General features: G+C 41.3%; 1 protein-coding gene across 5 annotated transcripts in view; it reads right to left on the reverse strand.

Annotated features, from left to right (window-relative positions):
* Positions 1–6,000, reverse strand: part of kis (chromodomain helicase DNA binding protein kismet) — a 154,406-nt gene extending 148,406 nt beyond the window's left edge. For 4 of the 5 annotated variants that reach the window (XM_084590377.1, XM_084590375.1, XM_084590376.1 and 1 more), the window contains exon 1: positions 5,616–6,000. The gene's annotated coding sequence lies outside the window, so the exon portion shown is untranslated. The remainder of the gene's footprint in view (positions 1–5,615) is intronic. The other variant, XM_084590373.1, reaches the window with a different exon arrangement.

Consider the following 6,000-nt stretch of genomic DNA (forward strand, 5'->3'; position numbering starts at 1 on the left):
CCAAAATCTTAACTTTTTGGTTTTGTTTTTGTCAAACAGAACCCTCCTGGTACACCAAGGTCCACATAGGAGCGACTGATTGCTTAATTAACAAAATTATTCTGACGTACCAAACCGTGGGCTACAAGGAACACCACAAGCAAAGCACTCTGGATTAATTTTAACTTGGTGTCCTTTGTACTCTCTCCGTACACAGCTTCCTGCATTTTACCTCCACTAGAATGCAGCCAAGACGGGCAAGAATAAATTAAAGTTGTGGCAAAACTGCCAGTCAAGTGTAATCCAGTGCCACCATGACTGTGGCCAAGAAAATGCAAGCAAAAGCCATAAGACAAACCACCACAACAAACGACTGCTACAACCATCTCACCATGTCTAACTACAGCTAGAAACATTGGACTGGTCTAACTTATCTGATATTCACCATATTATTATAAACAACTTTTTGCTCACGCCAGCAAAAGGATTAGACTGCCTGGCATACAAACCATTATTCTAGACCTGTTTCAAAGCAAAAAAAAACATGACACTCTCCTCTGTTGCAAACATAACCCATCAGCTCTAACTCTCTCTTTTCAGACTAATATAAGAAATATAGGCCAATAAAGGCATGACTGCATTTGATTAACATGGCAAATCAACAATATATTTAAGGAGGAAGCTTTTAAATAATAATTAAAAGTACCTTAATAAATACATTTTATCACCAATTTTTTTCTTCTAAATTTGTTTGTTTTATAGACTTTAAAGTCTTAAAGTGACATTGCTTATGTGGGACGCCAAAGGGGACAGCTCCGAAAATTTCGACCACCTGGGGTTCTTTAATGCGCACTAACATTGCACAGTACACAGGCGCCTTGCTTTTTGCCTCCTTTGAAAAACGGCTGCCACAGCCAGGATTTGTTCCCGCATCCTTCGGTTGTTTCCTCTAAACGTAAAATATGATCAAGATAGGAGGCCTTATTAATAAAGCTGCAGGATGTGGCAGCAAGCTTTGCTAGGATGACTGCCTTGTTGAGCTAGTTGGTGCATATTGCAAGTTGTGAAGTGAAAAGCACCGAGCAAGAAAAAATAAAACATGGCTAAGCCTTGACTAGCCAAGTATTCTTGTGCTGTTTCTTTCATGGACTGCATCTTATATTTATTTTGCAGTACTTTTCTTACGAAGGAAAATAAGGCTACAACTAGTTTGTCAGCATTTACGGTTCTGGCTTAAACGCAGACAGAAATGCATAAAACGGCAATTCACCTCATGTCCTTTACTAATCTTACCTGCTACTGCAACTTACACAAAAAATCAAATGCCACAGACTAGCTCACACATCAGGTACACTGGCAAAGCCACACTATAGTATATTTGCCACAGCACTGCAGATTCTTCTCCTGGTGTCATGATCACTACCATATTTGAACCAATGACTGAACTCTCATGGTTTCGTTGAATTTTCGCAAATAAGAGCTTTCACAGAAGTAAAATTTCAATATTCAAGCACTGAGTCTTAAATTTCCTAAATGACAGATTCAGGGGTTCCCATGTTGCGACAGCGCAGTATTGGTTAGGATGCCAGAAGAATTTATGGTTACAAGACGGGTTTAATTGACACCTTTATACAATGCCTACAAAAGCCCAGCCTGCTTACTCAGCGCTTCATGAAAAACATCAAGGCATGCAGAGCGCTGACGTCATTGCACTGACACTGAAATTCATCTTAGTTGTAAGCTGCATTCTGTGTTCTCCATGCATTTTAACACAAACACACTATGCCACAAAATAAAATGGCTCATAATGGCATTTGAACACACAATAATGCTGAGCTCATTCTAAGCTGCATAAATCCTGTTGATAAGAAAAAAAAAATTTATTTTGTAGGCAGTCAGCCTCTGCTAAAGCTGCGGCCATTTTGAAAAATTTGTTTTATGTCCACAGACTGCTTCAAACCTCTGATACATATGAAAGCATGACAACCCAATCTCTTGAACATAGTCATTTTGAGTATAAAGCAAGTCACATATATTTAGTTCAAGGCAAGTCTCTAAATAAAATCTTCATAGTCAAGCAGGGTTTAACAATCACCCCGTTCAATTTTTCTTATTTTCATGCTCCAAACTGCAAATGACTTGTGAACACATACCCATCCATAAATTGTGCACCGATAGTTCAGACTACTGATTTTCGGCATATGCTTAAAAAATACCATAATCAACACACTTTCAATAATCTAATCTGATCATTATTTGAGTACACCAGCACGAGAGATACAACATTCAAACTATCTTTCCAAAAAAAGCCTTCAAAATCTGGCCAGCATAACATATGCAGCTTTACTCACTCCTACCCCCACATCTGAAGCCTCAGCACACTGGCATGAACAGTGCACATCCACGATTTTTTTTTTTCTGAGATCTGTGACATTCTCCATAAAACACACACTACAAACACAGCACAGTGAATCACACAGCCTTCAAGTGGCAGTACAAAAGAGCTAAAGTAATATATATTAATAAACATAGCTTGGCCACATGTGCAATTTTCCAATTCAGAGATACTTCTCATGTACCTCCTAAACTGACACTAAGTTGTGTCCCCCACATACAGCAAAGTGCAATGAAGTTATGTTTATTCTGCATCAATAACCGTGGATCTGAAATTCCAGCAATAGCACAACAGTGTACGGAACGAGTGAGAATACACTCATCAATGCCTGAACCCATTACAGTTTGCTTCAAAACCCATTTTATGGCCTGGTGCCATGCCTTGGATGCAAAATTTTTAATTTTAAGGTAACCTCGCATGGCGCTGGACAAACAACGTCAGCACACATATAAAGGCCCCTTGTGCAAAAAATATGAACCACTTAAACCTCAAGGTCAGCTGCAAGAAATTATTGCTAATATTTATTACAGAGCCTCTTGTTAAAGTACCTTAGTGTATTTTAAAGATCTGCCTAAGGGACAATTTACTTTCAACCCATGCAGTTAATTTTAGTTCTGCACAGTGCACACAATGCAGCATGTAAAATGTTGCAAACGTTCTGGTGTGGCATGCTCCCATAGCCAAATGTCTGAAAGCCATGACTATAAAGAGCGAACGTAGCAACATTAACTGTAAAGAAATTTATCTGATCTGCATATGCCTAGTTTAGTGGTTAATATGCAATGCTGGCATAACTGCTGCACAAAAATTCTAAAGAAAAAAAATTCTCATCAATGTGCACTACCTGTCAGGTACAGATGTATGTGATATACTAATGGAAAATGCAGTGCCATGAATGTGGCAGTACCAGAAGAGACAGTATAATAAAACAATTGTGCTCTCTAATGGCTGTACCATCGCTTGGCTGCCCAACATTACACCCTCTACCACTCCTTGCAGAGGACGTACAGATGAGAGGATAGAACACAAGCATGCTGTCCTAACATGTTTGCGTGTAAAACAAACAGTGAGGGAAAATCACTGGTTCATGCACGTGACATCCAGTTCAGCGACAGTAGTTGAGATGCAGCGTACAAAATTCTAGACTGAGTGCATTGTGGCCCTGCTAAACAAAATTCATAAAGAATAGTTTGACTCCTCACAAACTATCATGAGCCACAACCTGTAAGTGCTAAATACATACTATGATGCAGTAGCACGACATTCCCTTGCCTACTCATTAGAATGCAGCTAATTCAGTCGCAATTTATGAGGAGGGAAGTAGAAATTGAGAATATAAGTAAAGGAAAAACTACATTTAACCGCCCCGTGGACATTTCTATATGATAGTTAACATAATCTGGGAAATCATAATGTAGATGATCAATGCACAAACAATTCAAGGCAAGTTAAGCAATCAAACTTTTCTACCAAAAGGAAATCATACCCACAACAGTCTGCTTGATATTTAGTTCCTGCCTGCATGATACAACCGCAAGCTGAATTTAATCCAAACAGCCACACGAGTTAGTAATAACCCCGCATGAGGCAGCAATTGAGTATGGGCCCTAGTCAGCCAAGTGCACTCTTTCCGGTAAAGGCATGCACAAGTGAGTAAACCACAACTGTAGCAATATCGATCTAGCAGCCAGCACTACAAGACCAAATCTAGAAACCTCCAAAGCAGATCATTTTAATCACTCATCTCGCGCAGCTGAATGCCAATGTCACATAACGAGCCCTTCCTAGAAAAGCATCCCATACAAAAATGAAACTCGGAACGTTGCATATCCCTTACACACTTAAAAGAAATGTCATCACTGCTTTTGGAGGTGGCGTAAGACATAATGGGAGTGCATAGCAAATGCATCGCCGCGTTTTATGTAAGTGATTGGGAACAGAGCAGCTACATGAACATCTTAAGCGCCCAGAAACCTAACAATTTAGAGCGTGCGGGTTGTTCACGAAAAAAAAACAACTCACCCAAAAGGTCTGAGCATGAACAGAAGTAAAATATTGCACTATAGTGAAACAAACTAGCCTGAAATTGTGATAACGACAAATACCAGTATTAAAAACTGCATGCCGCATCTGCGAAACCAAACATGATTCTATACAGCTCAAATGTTTCGGCCCAGTAGATATCTTTAATGCTCAAGTGCTCCACGAAGTGAACATTTAACACCGGAAAATTTAACGAAAATTTAACAGCGACAAGATGACGGTAATATATAAGAGTTCTTTTCATTACTCTAACTGGCTACATTAAAGAAGCATAGGTGCCAGCACAGTATGGTGAAGTTCGCACTGTAGTTAACTGCTGTTCACACAAAAATATGAACTAAACACCGGCAACAAGCTACTCCACGAGGCACAGTTAATACCTGAGCACGAATCCTTGAAAATACTGATCCACGGAAACTTTTCGTAGCCTGCAAAGCGGGGCTCCAAGTGAAACGGTCAAGCCGGCTTTACGCAGTGGCTTGCTGCTGCTTGCTCAAATTGAGCTTCGGCACAACATCGATGCCACGATCGGAGGTCCCTATACACCGACACAAACTCAATCGGTCGAACAAACAGTCCATGCGCCGGCTGGATAATCTCCAAAGGGAGCAAATATGTCAAGTGTCCCCAAACGTGATCCAGCAGGCAAGCGACGCGGAGACCCGTCCGGCATTCTTGCTTCTTTGCAGTGCACGATCCGCAGCACGCGTCCACGTCAAGCCACAATCCGGCATAACATTCACGGCGGTCAGCCTTTGATTAGCGTTAAGCCTAACGAGACGATCATTAGCGGGCTTGAGCTGGTTCAGAGCGACTAGCGTCCGCGGACCTTTCCCGCTTTCGCTCGATACTACAACACTGACAACGAAGACTCCACGGGAGAGCACACTGACATTTCGACCAAGCGGCCCCGGCCGCCCCTCCTCACCTTTCTCCTGGGCTAAGAGCTCGCAAACAACGGATTCTAGACGTAACTAAAGCGAAATTATTGCCATAAATGCACGAGAACAATGACCACAAGTTTTTCTTCGAACGCCATTTTAGGCCCATCTTCAGCTACCCAATTCATGATCACTTTTGCCGAATGATAATCGGCTCGGACTTATCCTCCAATTAAACCTAGATACCGAGCAATTTCGACCAATCGAGAGTGCTCGGTCTACACAGGCATAGTTCGTGAAAAGAATGAAACACTTACCTTCGCACGCTAGTGAAACAAGCTACATTCACGGGCGATTTTGGTGAACTTTGAGTCGCTTTACTCGCTTACATTGTACATCTTGCTAGGACTAGCACGCCATGTTCCGCCGTCTCTGATTGGTCGACACAGAAATACTATAGAATGATTTTGTTTGCGGAAGTATCGTATTTGAGTTAAAACCACTGCAGACTCACATTAGAAGACTTGTCGGTCTTGGTTATTGAGAATGATATGCACAAAACGCATAATCAAAGCCGGAAACCAGCAAATGACAATTGTCATTTATTGGTGATCGGCCAATGAAAGACAAGCTCACACGACGGTCGCGAGCAAAGAGTGATGTTTTTCTTTCTATCCCCGGCATTGCGGCCAATGAGAGGTC

This window comes from Amblyomma maculatum, chromosome 1 (genome assembly GCF_055883805.1).
Source record: "Amblyomma maculatum isolate TAMU_Amacu chromosome 1, ASM5588380v1, whole genome shotgun sequence".
Lineage (NCBI taxonomy): Eukaryota > Metazoa > Arthropoda > Arachnida > Ixodida > Ixodidae > Amblyomma > Amblyomma maculatum.